General features: G+C 38.7%; 1 protein-coding gene across 3 annotated transcripts in view; it reads left to right on the top strand.

Moving 5' to 3' along the window:
- Positions 1-18,389, top strand: part of LOC131368211 (cell adhesion molecule DSCAML1) — a 92,317-nt gene that overhangs the window by 24,740 nt on the left and 49,188 nt on the right. The gene's annotated exons all lie outside the window — the stretch shown is intronic.

The following is an 18,389-nucleotide window of genomic DNA, read 5'->3' as shown; positions in this document are numbered from 1 at the left end:
AGAAGAGAAGAGAAGAGAAGAGAAGAGAAGAGAAAAAAATCACGGGCAGTGGGGCAAGTACAGCCCCAGGTTCTGGCAGATGGCAGCCGATATTTCTTTCTCTCTCTCTCTCTCTCTCTCTCTCTCTCTCTCTCTCCACACACACACACACACACACACACACCCTCTCCCTCCCTCCCTCCCTTCCTCCCTCCCTCTCTCTCTCTCTCTCTCTCCCTCCCTCTCTTTCTTTCTTTCTAGACATCAGTCAGGAGGAGTCAAGAGGCCCTTGTGCACATATGCAAAACGGGTGCATATCTGTTTGAATATGTGCCATGTTTTTTTTTGAGGACTTTTAAGTGCTAGGAATTGCATTATGATTATTTGCCATCACATTTTTTTCTTTGTGCTACAGTTGTGTCTATAAAATATATCAATATAGCATTGTATGAGTGATGGGTCTTCAGCCTTTGGGGCATTTCATCAGTAAATATCTGCTGAGGTCCTGCTGAAGGCTGATTTTTGAGTTATGATTATGCTCTAGTCATGTGTACACTTTTAATGATCACTAAATATTTTCACAGTGATTGGTGTGTGTATGTGAAGATTTGGCTGGTATGCGTTATTAAATAGTTGTTTGTTTGTTTGTTTTTTTTAGAAAACCTGCAGTGTTGCCTAGAAGAGGCTAAAAGAGTGATTTATTTCTAACAGGATCATACAATAAGAATAAAAATACACAAAGATAACGTGTGTGTTTGTGTGTGTGTGTGTGTGTACACACATATACCCATATATACATTTTATAGGAACCTTTACACCTGCTCATTCATGCAGTCATGCAGTCAGACATTAAAGTGGCAGCACAATGTGTAAAACTCTTACAGATGCAGGTCAAGAGCTTGAGTTAATGTTTACTGAAAGAGAGAAAACAATGCAATCTGAGTCTCAGTGATTTTGCCCACGTCGTGATTATTGGTGCCAGAAGGGCTGATTTGACTATTTACAACTGTGCTGAGCAGAAAAGAGTCTCAGTTTCAGTGAATCTGTCCCCACTATGTATTTCCAAATCACATACTGAATCACAGCCAGAATGAGTGTGAGAAAAAAAACCAAGATTGCATTGAAACATGGAGTGATGGGAAAAACAGACTCAAGTGCATATTATTTTATTACATCCACATGGCTCATATAAAAACAACATTCTGAAGAGCAAGGGGCAGACAGTGGAACACACACACACACACAATTAATTAGTATCCCTGTCTTGATAGCATGACAGAATAAGTAACATGAGCATCATCAGTGTTTACTATCAGAGAAATGTTTTTATTCTACTCCTTATAAGTCCATTGAATTACTAACAGCAGAAAAGTCTATAAATGCATGTATAACTTTATACATTTTATGTTTTTTTTCTGTAAAGGAGTCCAATTACTGTCATGTCTACAGTATGGTGGTGTTGGTGGGGGGCAATATCATACAACAGAAAATAAGAGGAGGAAAGAAAAGCAGCAGAGATGAGGAGAGAAGAGAAAAAGGGTAACGAGTGGTAAAAAGACACAAAGAGGGTTTGGGGTCAAAGAATGTTAAAATTTCGAGTGGACTTTTAAGAATGAGGAACAGAAGAAAACCGCATATTTGTGTGAAGGAAAAAAAAACAACTTCAGTGAGCATGCAGCCAAAACAGCAGATTTTAATGGGAGAGAGTGAGGTGTGTAGAATGGAGGGAGAGTAGGAGGAAAGAGGATGGAACCATTAATGGAGGCATTTTAGCTTCACTAATTTTAGGGCCTTTTAACACTGTATGCCTTCTCTCTCTCTCTCTCTCTCCCCCTCTCTCTCTCTCTCTCTCTCTCTCTCTCTCTTTCTCTCTCTCTGTATCTCCAGTTAATTTAATGAAGCATTGCCTGATTGCTTTTAGCATTAATAATCCAGTACAGATTGATGTAAATAATGAATGCATCTCTGAGAGTGAGAGAGAGAGAGGGAGAAAGAGAGAGAGGGAGAGAGAGAGAGAGAGGGTGGGGAGAAAATCCTGCATGCTTGCCATTCTAAAACAATAGAACCCAGCCATGAAGTAGGGAAGGTGGAGAGGGAAATGTGTTCTTATTCAGTATGATCATTTGGATCTTATTTTTGTTTTACAATGAACTGTAACGGAAAAAAACCTTAGGGATTTAAGATATTTTCACTTGTAACAACATACTTTTTTTGCAGTGTAGGAGGTACGTGTGTGAGCTCTTTATGTCTGCAGTCTTTTTCATTAATACTGGAGACCTCTTGCAAAATTTCTAATTAAATTAGACCATGTCAACAGATGGCTAAAGCCACATGGCTGCAGCAACTAAAGGTTCTCCCTTCCTGTATCTCTCTGCGTAGAAACACACACACACACATGCACACAAATGCACACAAATACACACACACACACAGGGATATAGTGTCTAGTCTAGTGGGAAGATCGTCCTCCATTTTGTCACTGATATACTTATCCTAAAGTACCTTTGAGAGTGGTAGTAACTATTTTTGCTCTGTGTCTGTATGTGTGTGTGTGTGTGTGTGTGTGTGGGGTGGGGGGGTGAGAGTCAGTTACGGGTGGTGTAGCTGATCGATCTGCTCTGCTCTTAGCCTTCAGGATTGAGCCCCAGGGGTACATGTGTGTGTTCTCAGCCTATTAAACAATTAAACACACACACAGGGTACTCACCTCCACCCCCCACCTCTACCCCCCTCTCTCTCACCCACACACACTCACACTACTCTCCCATCAGTACCAATAATATATCGACTATAATATACTGGGTGTTGAAAGATCTTTACAGTACACACACACACACACACACACACCATCCACTTTATTAGAAACACCTGGTCAGTGTGTTAATGCCACACTGCATAACATCGCGTGAGAGCTTCAGTTACTGTTCACTTCAGACATCAAACTGAAGAAAAAAAGGCTCAACAATCTAACAATCTCTGTGACTTGAAACATGATGTGATTGTTGTTGTCTGAGGAGATGGTTTGAGTACTTCAGAAACTGCAGATCTATTGCTGGGATTTTTACACACACCAGTCTCTAGTGTTTAAAACAGAATGGTGCAAAAATCAAAAAATATATATATAAATAAATAAAAAACACTTAGTGAGAAACAGTTCTGCTATGTGGAAACACCTTGTTGATGAGAGATCAGGGGAGATAATCAGACTGGTCTGAGCTGCCAGGAAGGATAAAGAAACTTAAATAATCACTCAGTGCAACCATGGTGAGCAGAAAAGCATCTCAGCATCACAAGACACCAAACACTGAGGGGAACAACAGGAGAACACATCAGGTTCTTCTAGTGTTAGCCAAGAACAGGAATCTGAGGCTCTCATGAGCATAGACTCACTCACACTGGACTGGATCACCTGGTCTTTTTCCAGTCTTCAACTGTCCAATTTCAGTCCAGTAACTGTCCATGAGCCTGTGCCCATAACGGTTATTGTCTTCTGCTCTTGTCTGAAATACTCAATCCAGCCCATATGACATCCATGTCATGGTTAAAGTCACAGAGATCAGACATTTTCTTCATTCTGATGTTTGATGTGAACATTAACTGAAGCTCCTGATGTGTATCTGCATGATTTTATACCATGTGCTGCCACATGATTGGCTGATTGAGCTGGTGTTCAGTTAAAGTGTTAATGTGCTTTCAGACTGCTTCTTTTGTGTGATGTGGTGTCTGTCTATCTTACTCAAAACTGAGTGAGAGAAACAAGAAAGAGAGAGAGAGAGAGAGAGAGAGAGAGCACATTAATAGCCACATTTGTCTGTGGTTGCATGCAGTCATGTAAAGACAGCTCCAGACACCACTCTTCCACTTAACTACCCTCCACCCCATCATCAACACAGCTATCAGGCTGCTGTTCCTCTGTCCATCTACATAGTGCTGCTTCTGCAACCTCAGCAGTTTTACTACAGCTTGAGTTTGAGTACAGTTTGAGATACACATAAAGCACATAAATGTTTCATTAAGAAACAGCACAACTAAGCACAGGCTGCCACTTACAGCTGACCCATTATATCTGAAAGGGGTGAGGGGAGTTCTGTAGCCAGTTCATCAAGGAGCAAAAGAAACATCAGAAATGTTTTAAACAGTTAATAAGAGCACAGGAATACTCCCATCATCACCAAGCAACACATACTTTAATTAGTTACATAGCTCAGTTTTTTAATGCTTATACACATTTGTCACTAGTTTGGTCTATACTCTGTGTGTGTGTTTGGGTAGTTCCCTGTTAATGCCTGTTACTTGAGTCTGGGTCGTTGTTAAGAGCTTGTGCGTTATTGTACCTCTGCGTGTGTCAGAGCACGTGTGCCTTTGTGGTCCTGTCAGTGTGTGTGTCTCAGCCACAATAGTGGTGATTATGTTGGTTCTAGGGGTCCAAGTGAGTGGGTGTGTATGCATGAGTGGGAGGTGCAGCAGTCAAACAATAATAGAATCACAGGCCTTTGTGTGTGTAAAGCAGGGGGCAGGGCAGTGTCAGCTGTTATCAAGTACTTATCCCCCAAACAGACCATAGTATAAACACACACACACACAAAGAGAGAGAGAGAGAGAGAGATTATTTAAATCAATAAGTTAAAAAGACTTACAATGACTGCAAGGACAGGAATACTCATACTCTGAGTTTTCTGACACAAAAGGTAAGATTCAGCAGATATTTCAATCCTTATTGGGGCATTTGATCCCCATCAAAATTTAAAAAACCTGCCTATGGTCACACACACACACACACACACACACAAAACACAAAGCTGTCACTCACTCTGTAGCAGCTTCTTATAAACAGTGCGTAAATGAAAAGTTGTTGTAAAAAGTTCAACTTTTTGTATGAGACTAGGAGCAAAATTTCAGAGCAAGATGGCCGCCTCGTGCAAACAGCATTAATTCAGTGTTTTGTGCAGAATAAAATGATGTGTGCAATCCTATCATAAATAGAGTGGGCAGTAGGAAGTAGGTGACTTAATTTCTGAACATAATAATGCTATTTCAGCTCATCCATTCTCGTTTAAATGAAAGCAAAAAAAACTTGACTGTGACTTTACATGAACTCTCAACCCTACTTGGGTTTGGGGCTCTCCTCACCTGAATTCCACTCGCTGATGATAAGGTTGTTCCACATGAACAGCTTAAAGAACACTGTGGATGGTACCAAAAAAAATGTTCCTCCTTCTGTAGGTTTCAAGTTAATACCTTCAGTTGATTCAATCGACTTTAAGTTAAATTTAGAATGAATTCAGAAATAGATCTGATGCCCATACTCATAAGCCGCTCAGTTCACAGTTGCATGCTTTGATCATATAGTCCACATTTATAGAAAACTAATGGTTGATAATCCCACCCTCCAGTGTCACCCAGATGTGGATGGGTTCCATTCTGAGTCTGGTTTCTCTCTAGGTTTCCTCCTCTTATCGGGGGTTTTTCACCACCATTGCCCCTGACTCACTTATTTGGGATAAATTTATACATTTCAAAATAAAGATATTTATTTAAAGCTGCTTTGTTAAAAGTGCTGTACAAATACAATTGAAGTGAATTAAATTAATGTCTTTAAATGCACTACAGTTTTCTTGTTAATGTTGGTGTACTGCTGCTTTGGTCGGGTTTGCACCTATACCTCAGTATTCTTTCAACCAGCTGATTATTTTTTAATAACAAAAAAAGATGAAATCTATAAGTGCATAATAATTTGTCTTTTCAGAGTGCTTGACTGCTCACAATCTCCTCTTAAACAAGCAGAGAAGAGCTGTTTTGATTGGATATTGTTAACCACATTTAATGTACATAAATAACGTATTTATTCAAACCTAACATTTTATACATCTGATGAGTTGAATGAAGAGACAGAACAGTAAACCTAGTCTCATATAGACCTTAGTACAATGACGACAATGTGGAGACGATGTAGTATTCCTGTCTTAACAAATTTGGGCAGCTTTTAGCTCTCTCTCTCTCTCTCTCTCTCTCTCTCTCTCTATCGCTATCTATCTCTGTGTGGATGATAAATGTTTCACTTTGTCTTGTCATCAATAATACAGTTTTTTTTAAGTGCTGCTGTGGGACCTACCAGTCTCTTCTTTTAGCTCTTTCTCTTTTTTCTTTAACTTTATTTTTCTGTTGCTCTTAGACTACGGTTAAATCAAAACTGGGAAAAACATAGGAAAGCACTTAAAGCTCATTGTTTTAGTAAAGGCATCACCTGTGGATTATGATGTAAGGATGAATTTCCTATGGTGCAGACAGGGAAGTCAATATCATATTATCTGTTGCTGCAGGCTGGACTGTGGACAACATTTAGAACCTTTCATTTCTAGTTTTGATTGAAATGTTAAATTTGACTGTTATATTAAATATAGCAATGTTTCAAAATATTACACTATTTAGTTTGGCTGTGCATCTGAGGATTTAGAAACACAGTTTAAGATCTGGAGCAGATGTGTCCAGTCCTTCCACAGAGGGTTAGTGTGGCTGCAGGGTTTCAGTTCCAACCAAGCGCAGGAGCCACACCTGATAGTTAACTGAAGGCAAAGATCATCTGATAAAACAGATGATATCTCTTGAATCTGGCAGTTCTGAATAAAAAGCTGCAGGCACACCGACTGTGTTGCAGATGAGATTGGACACCACTGATCGGAAAACTAAGAAGACTACAGTCATAATGACTGAAATTTATTTTGCATATTCTGTTTTTGTAAATCTTGACATTTGGCCTTTGTATTCCAGCTGGACCAAACTACTGGAGAACAGCCAGAGGAGCCAAATAGACAGAGTATTGCAGGACAGAAAAGATGCAGAGAAATAAGAAGAACTGAAATAGAAATATCAGAGTCATTATGGGAAACGAGGAAGAGGAAGGAGGAAGGTGGCCTAATTGTGAAGGGCAGTGTGACTGACAGTAATCATTCAGCTAATCAGCTTTGTGCCATGATGTGTTCTTCAATCCAGGGCAGCACTCACTTGTGTGTGTTGTATGTGTGTGTGCGTATGTGTGTGTGAAGCATATGCTCTTTGTCAATGTAAAGTACAGTAGGAGTAGAGGGCTATAGGCAGCATGAGACAGGCTTCTTTGTATCACTGTCACTCACAGACAAACACACACAGACATTGACATACTTCAGCTTGACACATATCTGGCCATCTGTCCCTTTCTTTTAGCCTTTCTCTGAGTGTGTTTCTCCCTTGCTGAGTGTCTGTGTACTGCCCTCTCTCACATCAAATCTAAGGATGGCACATAAAACTTGGCCTCCAGCCTAGCCTGCTCTCTCTCTCTCTCTCTCTCTCTCGCTCTCTCTCTCACTCTCTCTCTCTCGGTGAGTGTGTGCCTGGTAGTGGCACACTACCTAATTGGCTCTGTCACTGTCTGTTACGTCCAGAGCAGATAGAGGGAGCGAAATGGGGGTCAGAGAGTCTCTCTTTTGAATGCTTTGGAAATGGCATGGTGTAATTTGGTCAGGTTAAAGGGCAAATAGAAAATGGAGCGTGTCAACTAGTATGTTGAAATGTGAAATGAAATCTTTTATATAACAACATAAATTGCGTAAGCTGAGTAATTCAATACACACACACACACAGGTCTAGTAAACATGTGCATACGGACATAAACACATACGCACACAGGTCTATTAAACATGCACACATACACACACACACACACACACACCTATTTTGAAAGAGGCAGCCTGTGAGTTCTGCCAGCTCTCTATGTAATCCCTCAGACAAATTACAAGCTCTTCTCCTCCTACTTCTCCTCCCTCCTTTTGTGCACTCTCTCTCTTCTTCCAGCAGCAATTGGATTTGGATAAGATGGTTTTCCCTCTTTGTCTTCTATTCTTTCTTCATTTGGCTGAACATGGGTCTGCTGGAAGAGATTACAGTTAATAGTGGAGAGAAATCGCATTTACCGAAAAATGTCTTCACTAAACCTCACTCCCCCTCTTGTTTTTTGCTTTGTGTCCTTTAAAGCTTGGACCAAAAGGGGGAACAAGCATGAGAACCATCCTCTTGAAGACGCACAAAAAAAAAAAAAGACAATATGGGTCAGAGAAGGGTCAGACCTCCCTTATTTCCTCACATCCTTATAACAAAAATCAAAATATCAAATTAAAATAGAATTTATTCAATAAATTCAGTATATTTTATATAATTACAATATATATGTAATTTATATTATTATTTATTTATTAATTTATGCTAGAATTAGCACCAGTGCTTTCATCTGCATGGGGAGTAAAGTTTAATTGGATGATTAGTTTCTAGAAGGAATGTAATCTATCTATCTACACAATGCCTCTATCTAAATAGTAAGGTTTATTTATTTGTTAGTTAGTTTTTTATTTCTGAACTCTACTCCTCTGGGAACCCTGAAAAACACTAGAAAAACCCGTTAGTGCTGTCAGTGTGGCTCTGACAGTTCTACTTCACAGGATCTGCATTGTATGAAACTAAAAAGCTTCCGCTCATGCAACTTTTTTTGCTGCGTCCCACGGGATCCCTGTCCTGATGCGGTGATAGTGCATCACCTCTTAATTATGTAAATTTTTTACATGTTAAGAACACTTTATCTGTTCAATCTGAAATAATGTATTTGTACTGGGTAACATCGCTGCTTTCAAGACATCTTGATTAAGCACCAGACTCACCCATTCTCACCTCTGGCACTGTTTATACTCTACACCTATATATTACAAAACATTTTGATTTTTAATGTAGTCTATTATCATCACCTAATTATAAAGACGCACCTTCAAGTTGATCATATCAATATCTTTTATTTCTATAACCGGCTGTCATTCCTATATATAATTATCTGAGTAATGATTTGCATCATAATAATATTACAAATATGGTTTCATTTCAGTTTCCCAAAATAAAAATCTTTATACAGAAGTTGACTGTATGCATATCATGTGCATGTGTAGTCTTAAATATCAGATTTACGATCTTTAAGTGAATTAATTAATTATTTTCATTCATCTTCAGTAACTGCATTATCTTGGCCACGGACACAGTAGAGCTGGAGCTGATCCTGGGAACACTACATACAGGAATAGATGCCAGTCTGTTGCAGGGCACTGTACATCACCCCCCCCACACACACACACACACCTAGCAATAGCCAATCCACATCCCTGGAGATTTTAGGGAGTTTGCAAGAAAATGGAAGGCCTGAAGAAAACCTGCTGCCTGAAAGCATTTTGCTTAGATAAATTTTATTTATCTTTAAAAGACTAAATAAAAACTGTGGGAGAAGAGCAGGAATAAGATTTAAAAAAAAAACTCCACACTTTGTAGAAAGTGATATGAATGTTTTCTTCCACCCCCAAAATAGTCGACAAAAACTCTCCACAGCAGAGACTATTAAATGTATTACTTCACTAGTGGAATAATCTGTTCAACCCTTACTGTGTGTGTTTGTGTGTGTGTGTTTGTGTGTGTGTGTGTGTGTGTGTGAGAGCCTGGTTTTGATGTTGAAGGTGTATAATTGAAGGGTGCAGACAGCAAACGGTCTTAAGCCAAGAGAATCAATAATGCAGGAAGAGTTTCTGATACAGATTCACTCAAGTCATATATTATACTCTGTTTAAGGAAACACACAAATTTTTGCTTTTGAGTAAAATCAGATTGTTCTTTTAATGGAGTATAAAACTGAGCTCAGTGTTTGTTTGCAGATATGCTTGCAAAAAAATGAAATGTTGCATGTGTGTGTAACCCACACAGTTGTCAGACACAGATAGGCTGTCTGTGTGTGTATCTGTGTGTGTGTGTGTGTGTGTGTGTGTGGTTGTCAGGTCACTATGTACAGTGTGTGCCACAAGGCTGGGTAATAAGGAGGAACCTGTCAGCTCACTTAATGCAGCTAATGTGTTCTAGAGCCGGGGATATGGATCCAGCCCATCAGTGTGCATATATACACACTCTCACACACACACACACACACACACGCACACACTTCTCTCTCCTTCACTCTGTCACAACACTGTCACATTTTTCCGTGCCTCCCTTACCTCACTCGTCATGCCTATTCATGCTCTTGCTGCCTCTTATTTTTTCTCCCTTACTGTATAATTGCTAGCACACTGTGAAACACTGGTGCACACAATAAAATAATATGTTAGGTCAAAAAAAAATTGCCTCCTTAGAAGAGATCTCTATGCTCCAGTAATCATTGTGTGCTAAAAAAGAATGAGTTAAATGTCAGATGTGCGTAAGCCAAAACACACATCCGTTGGGGGAGGAAAGCATGTACAATGGCATGAAGAAGCCTAAGAAATACTAACCTATCTATCTATCTATCTATCTATCTATCTATCTATCTATCTATCTATCTATCTATCTATCTATCTATCTATCTATCTATCTATCTATCTATCTATCTATCTATCTATCTATCTATCTATCTATCAAATACTGTGTATTCCTACATACAAATATACTGAATCAATGCAATACAGAAAATGTAAAATTCTTTAGTTCCATGTAAGCACAGTGGTGGAATTCAGATATTCAGTGCAGCTCTCTGTGTCCAAATTAAACAATTAAAAGACACAGTAATTATAGGGCTTGCTGTAGTAAAAAAATGTTATAGGAAAATCATCTCTGCTGGTGAGAGCCCATGTAAAGAAGACTTCCTGTTACCAGCCCAAAGGTGATGATTTTCCAATTGCAGCATGGGCTAATTTGTTTTATTACTCTAATAACTCAGCAATTTGCCAATTATTATCATTTTAATGCATTAAAGAACGACATATACTTTTTAAAATAGCTTAACACCACAATTCACTCACTGGTATTTCTTTCTCACTCTTGAAATTAAAGACTGCAACAACAGGAAAAAACCCAGCTCATCATTTTACAGAGAAACTGCAGTGTGATATCCTCTGTGTTGAAGACTCGCCTGTGGCAGAAAACTCCTGAGACTCCGTAAACGTTAAATAAACATCTCATTCACCAAATTAACTATTATATATTTTTGTTAATTGCACGTTTTTATTAGGCTTAGATTATGTAGACGGTCCTTCAGACAAGTCCCTGTGAATGAGATGTTACTATATCCAGCACAACTGTTAGAGCTGCTGCTATACAAAATAAATCAACTCTTTTGATCATATTCAAGAATTCAGTACAGCCGAGGTTGCAGTGTAATAAGGATGGAGATTAACATTACACATAAATGACACATGTTTTCGGATTGAAAAAGTAGAGTGGAGAATGTATAACGTGCGAACTGTATATAGTGCAAACCAAAGAGTGTCAAAGCACCATGGTTAATAGAACAGTTAGGAACAGATAATAACTGTTCCTAAAGCACAGTTATAAGGCAATGTATAAACACAGCAGGTAGCTTTTTTTTTTTACACAGTAGGCACAATAACCACTAACATATCCATCAATATAATTAACTGAGTTTAAAAATTTAGAATTTAGACATTTGGATATAAAATATGAATCTTTTAAAATGATGCAGAATCTGTGCTGTCATGTGTAAGTGTATCCTGACTGTTTAATTTGTGAGCAGGTCTGTAAAACCTCACGCTGGTGAGATGTAGAGATTGTGGTGGGGGAGGAGGTCAGTGATTATGTTGATTTATAGATATGTTAATGCCTTCATTTCAAGGGAATCAGCTCCACTGCTCTCTCTCTCTTCACACCACACACAAATGATCATGATCATGTGCTCTGTTATTCACACACACACACACACACGCATATGTAGATATATATATATATATATATATATATATATATATATGATCAAGGGTGGGTGTGTGGTGTGTGTGTGAGAGAGAGAGAGGAGGGGAAAGGGGAACACACATTAGCCATGCCACAGCAGATGTTACCAGACACATGGTGCATGGCTCATAAATTATGAAGCTGCCCTTTTCTCAATTCCTCTCCCATTTCTTACCCTCTTCATTCTTTTCATCACATTTTCATATCTTCCTTCCTATAACATCTTTTGTTTTCTGCTCTCTAGAACACTAACCAAAGCACTACAGCACACTGGTTCAGTTTTTTATACAATTCTACACTTAACCATATTTACATTTGCCGACAGTATAATGATTGGAGATAGGACTGACCTCTTTGAAAAACATTACACCTAATCAATCTTTATATGTTACTCTCTCTCTCTCTCTCTCTCTCTCACTCTCTCTCTCTCTCTCTCTCTCGCTCTCTCTCTCTCTCTGACCCTTTATATGAACAAGTGTCCATGTCAGATGTCAATGTCAAACAGGACGTTTCACCTGAAAGATTTGTAGTACAATTGTGTGTAATAATGAATACAGATTACTGGATATCAGACATAAGAGAAAATCTATTTGATAACTTTGTAATCATATTTCTTATGTGTCCAGTATTTATAATCTTTTAGTCTTTGGAATCTGTCTATACAATCTAGAAGTTTAAATATTTGGAACACAATTGTATGTTTTTTAAAGATTTTTTTTCTTTCAATGAATTTCTCTTTCTACGCGCTCTTTTCTGTTCTGCTCTCCTTTTATCCCCTCCCCCTGTTTCCCTCAGCTGTTTACTGATTATAGTGACATTGGGTAAATTGGGGCAGAGCACAGGGCACTGATGCAGAAGAGACAGTGGTGCAGGGAAGGTTTGGGTACAATGTCACTCTCCGTCTCACTCCTTTCCTCTTTCCTTCACTACAACATCTGTCTCCATATTGCTGTTGTATTGCATTCCTTATTAGAATATAGACCAAAAGAGTAAACATGATATTTCATATTAAAATGATTCATTCTTCTTAGTTTGCCCAGTCACTTTATAACTTGGATCTCATGCTTCCATATATTTACAAAAGAGATATAAAGTAGTAATCAAAATAGCTCAAAAACATGGACTGGCAATAATGTAAGTAGAAGTATATTATGATTCATGAAGTCAAAAAGTGTGCAGTATTTTACATCTGCAATATTATTTAAAACACAGTTTTTTTATTACTTTATACAATACATTTGTTGTAAAAATTAAAGTATTGTAAAAATGTATATTTCTTTTTTGTAGTCATTCATATAAAAACGTAAAATACTTTTGAGTTTTGATCTCTATTTCTGAAAGCTTCACAAACCTTATAAGAGCCTCAGCTATATGAGAGGAAGTGGAAATTTAAAGAATCCATATAATCAATAATGTCATTTAACTCCGAGCCACCAAACCAGTACCTTTACGTCTTAAATGGAAAGATGAACCTTTTCTGATGGTGACTGCAGAATACTTTCAGTCCTCAGAGAGTAATATTTTGGCACTCTCACTGTAGTGTGGGAGTAGACAAAGGCAGATTCTCCTTGGAGAGACTCTGTATTGATTGGTGTGGGAACAGCCTGCGTGTGTGTGTGTCTGTGTGTGTGTGTGTGTGTGTTATACAATCCATACAAGTAGTCTGGCTTTCCTGTCAAACTTAACAACCAAGCCAATATCAATCACTGTCTGCCAAAATTAACACTACACTACACACACACACACACACACACACACACAGGAAACAGGAAATCAGAGATGTTACTTTTTTTTCCTCTTCCCTAACTACCTCACTACAGACAGTGCTGCTGTTTATATCCTTATTTCTTTCTTCTTTTACACCAATTTAATGATCAAAATAAACTTTGAGAAACAAAACAAAAGTCATTGCTTAATTGAGTATTTATTCCATGTTTTTATGGACCACTGGCACTGTATGCATCTCCTTTGTGCTGTACATGAATTTCTTGATATAAATAATGTTTGAGCCTCTGATTTCAACTTTAACCTTGCATCCCGATATAAAAATATTACAATATGTTATGAAGAAAAAAAGCGTCATTGTCAGCTCTCAACCATGACATTATGTTTATGCTGAGTACTGCATGTAGGGGTGCTGGATTAATCGCCTTACAGCTTTCAGTTTGCAGCAATTTGATCTTCCACAGGGCCAGACAATATCTTTCATTCAATTGACATTCACACTTCCATTTTCCTTTACTTTCAGTCAATCATGTTTCCATGTGAAGTCTGTTCTAGCTTCATGCATTCATTCAGGCAGTCACTTCTTTCACACCACTCATTCTTTCTGTAATTCTGTTGGACTATCAAGCAGCATAATGTATCATGGACTAAGAGAATGATTCCTTAAAGGTATATTCCTTAATCAGTGGGGCTTTGACATAGGACTGACAGTGAAAAAAAATACAGTTAGACATCTCTATATTATACTAACACACTTATACAAGCATTAAGAGAGTGGAAATGAAAGGATGTCTATACCTTTTCCAATTAGTCTGTCTATTTTCTGTGCCATCCTTCTACTCCCTCCAAATCTTTTGGCATCTGGCATCCTTTTCCACTTGTGCTTCCTCTTTGCCTCCTGTCCTCTGCCCCGCATCACACACTCGCGCACACACACACACACACACCACACACACACACACACCACGCACACACCGCATCACCACCACCTTCCAAATTGTGCCCCTTGAATATTTATGCCAGTCTATTTAAGGTTGCTGTATGTAGAACAAGCCTTTAATGACTACTAGAAGTGTGAATGAAGTGCAAGATTTCTCATTCCCCTCTGAGGGTATTGCTGTGTTTCTAGTCCTTTTTCAGTTGTTCTGGAATAAAAATATTGGGGTGCCACATTTACATGCAGGAGGGGGGGGCAGGATTGGCAGCTGGCATTTGACAGTGAAACATGCCTTTTTAATGAGCACATTAGTCCTCCACAAACCCACCCTCCTACAATCACTGGCAGAAAGAAAGAAGAGTCAAGAGAAAGAGTAGGCTGATAATGAGCATAAACAGAAAAGGAAATAAAGGGTCAAATGCTAGAGAAATGATAGCTAAGTAAATGAGGATAAGAGTGATAGGGAACCACGCACCCTTGACCGGTCACAACTCTAACTTCAGGCTCAGAGAGAGAAGAGGAGGATTACACAAGAGCTGTTCAGGAACAGCTTGAGATGTTACAGATGTTTTTAAATGTGCACTGTTTGTCCCAAAACAAACACTGATACAACGATTGTGTTTATATCAGAGCACAAAAGACATCTTTCATTATCTGTGTGGTCTCACTACTGAACACTCATCTTAGCAACCACTTTGATTCTGAAGGGAATTAGATTCATAAATGGGCAGATGGTGAGAGGGGGGTGTGGGTCTATGCTAGGAGGTGATGTCCTTTTGTATGTCACTAATTCCTGTTAGTCAGAAAAAGGACTGAAAGAAATATTTAGACTCATTTTATATGTTTGGATTATTTAGATACAGATTACTTTTATGTTTTATTATACATTTATATTGTTGTGAATAGAACAAGGGTGGAAACAGATTAGCTGTGATTAGCTTTGTACACCAATGAACAGCTGTATTATTAATCAGTATTTTTACTGTATGTAGGTAACCATGAATGTGAGCAAGTCAGTATATTATACAGAGTGTATTAATCAGTCTCTCTCTCTCTCTCTCTCTCTCTCTCTCTCTGTGGGTGTGTGTGTATAATCATAGTGGGAATAGTGGGTCAACAAAAATTGACAATGCATGTACACAACATATAGGAAATATATGTTGAAAATATAAACAATAAAATTAATAAATATATAATATAAAATAGAATATTTAACGAGGGTGTCCTGGTGGATTTTCCTGCCAGTGTATCATTTCTCTACTTATCTGAATTATTATTTTTGAGTAGCCAAAGTTAACAGACATGTGAGGCATCAGTGGGTACAGACTGACCAAAACTGAGCACATCAAAGATCAGACACAGTCCAGGCTCTTATTCTAATCTTCTGCCCTGTGCTAACTGCAGCACAGACTCAGATCTTGTTCTTTGCTGAGGAGTGGAATCTTATGTATTCTACTGCTGCTAGCTCAGCCCTCTCAAGGCTCCATGTGTATTTGTGTGCTGAGATGCTTTTCTGCTCAACACAGTTGAACAGAGTGGTTATTTCAGTTACCTAAGCTTTCCTGTCTGTCTGAAGCAGTATGGCCATTCTCCTCTGATGTCCTCTTACACAATTGCATTTGACTGGAGGGATTTTTGTTGTCGTTTTTCGCAACATTATGTGTTAAAGACTTTTGTGTGTGAAAATCCCAGGAGATCAGTAGTTTCTGAAATACTCAAACCATCCTGGCAGCATCATCCATTTCATGGTCAAGGCACAGAGATCAGACTTTTCCCATTCTGATGTTTGTTCTGAAGATTAACTGAAGCTCTTAACATGGATCTGCATAATTTTGTGCTCTATGCATTGGGTTGTATGCACATCTCTCTGATTTGCCCGGCAGAGCCTTTGTCACCTTTCCATTGTTACCATATTACATTCAATTCCCAGCCAATCAAATCCTTGAAACAATCCCTGAAACAATATACAGATTTTTCCTATTAATGCACACGCGTTCAGCTGTTCCTCTCTTGCCCTTGTCTGTCTGTGTGCGTGCCACTGCAGTGCCCCCTAACCTGTGTCATGTGACCGCAGAGGCCCTAGCAACAGTCAGTGTGTACGCAAAAAAAGGAGCTGGAGCGGAGTGTAGGGAAGGAGGGAGGGTTAGCAGGCTGGGCGGTTGAGGCAGAACATTAATAAGTAATGGGCCAAACAGTTTGAAATGCCATCCTCGTTTACATGACCACAGCACTGTCATTTGCATGAGAGCAAATCCAATGAACAAATCCAGCTCACACCCAACCTCTGCCTCTGCCCCAAACTTCATTGCTCTCTCTCTCTCTCTCTCTCTCTCTCTCTCTGTCTCTCTGCATATCTAATTAGATATGTTATATATGTGTCTTTCTTTGTATGCTTTACCGTATATGCCTGTCAATTCTGCTCATCTATATTTTTTCCCCTGAGTAGGCTGAAATAATTCAGTTAGAATTGCTTTCCTTTTTCTCTCTCAAACCCTTTTATTTATGATTTCCAGTGTTTTGTGTTTTTTTTTTTTTGCTAAATATACTGATACTAGTTGCACAGAATTCATATTGTAAAATTGTGTTCGTTCGTTCATACATTCATTCATTTTTTCATCTGCTGCACTCTTGGTTTTCAGTCTTTTTACATGACCTGCTATCACAAATAGGCTTTATTGTAGGTAGAAATTATGCAGAGCGATTCTCTCTCTCATCACGTTTATCTTCCCCAGTGGATATTCCTAACACTCTAACAGACATATACAGGGAATGAGAGAGATTACACACTAGTGATAATGGTTAATATAAACAAGAACAAGGAATATTGAAAAAAATATGATGTGAATTATGTATCTCTTTAGCATCTTACTGTTTGATTTACCTACCAGCGTCTATCTTCCAAATATCTCTCATCTTCGTGTAGCTTGTTCTCCATTTCTCTGTAGCGCTCTCTCTCTCTCTCTCTCTCTCTCTCTCTCTCTCTCCCCCTGTGCCCACCCCTTGCTCTCTCACACGAGTTGAAGTGTTGTGACAGCGTTGCGCTACTGTTGTCGAGAGTTAACATCGCCAAGTGCACATTATCCTGTAAGACTTAATATGCAGGTTGGAACGTGAGGGCCGAATCTCAAATTACAGTTTGCCAGGCCTAACACTCAGCATGACAACAATACCCGTGCACACACACACACACACACACACACACACATTTATTCATTTTCATTCATGCATATATCTTCTTCACTAATCCAGTAGCACATAAATTCTGTAAGTGTGATATTTCTTGTGTGTTCAGATGTAAATGACTTGGCCTTTATACATGTGTCTGCAAATGGCAGTTGTGTATAAACCTTTTGTCGGTGTAAGTTAGGTGGCAATGCCTGTCTTATCTGCTTTGCTAAATTTGCTTTAGATTCAGATGTAGATTCATTGAGCATTCTGATCGCAATCCTGCAGATACCACACCAGCAGAGTGAGTCGCACACACACACACACACACACACACACGCACACACATGCAGTTTGCCTATTTAAGTCAAGAGTACAGATTAGGAAATGTAAAATAATAGAATATCAATGCACATCTCTGTCGTCATACATAGTTATGCAGACATAGTTATGCACACATCTATGCACTCTCTCAAATTAAGTCAGTCAGTCCAGATGTTGATCTTTGTGTGTATGTGTGTGTGTGTGTGTGTGTGTGCAGCTTATATATAGAAAGGTGGTAAAAATTCAGTATATTGTGCCAAGTTTTCAGTGAAACAGAATGTTTCAGACAAAAGTCCTTTGTCAGATGTACAAGTGAAGCTTCTGAGGCTGTAGCAAGTAAGTAGATAAAAGGTCTAGAGTTGATTTCAAGTGTGACATTTGCATTTAGAGTTGCATTTAGAGTTGCATTTGCATTTAGAGATGCATTTAGGGTTGATTTCAAGTGTGGCATTTGCATTTGGAATGTTGCTGTTAATTCTGAATA

This window comes from Hemibagrus wyckioides, linkage group LG17 (genome assembly GCF_019097595.1).
Source record: "Hemibagrus wyckioides isolate EC202008001 linkage group LG17, SWU_Hwy_1.0, whole genome shotgun sequence".
Classification (NCBI taxonomy): Eukaryota; Metazoa; Chordata; class Actinopteri; order Siluriformes; family Bagridae; genus Hemibagrus; species Hemibagrus wyckioides.
This window is presented reverse-complemented; position numbering and strand designations above follow the sequence as displayed.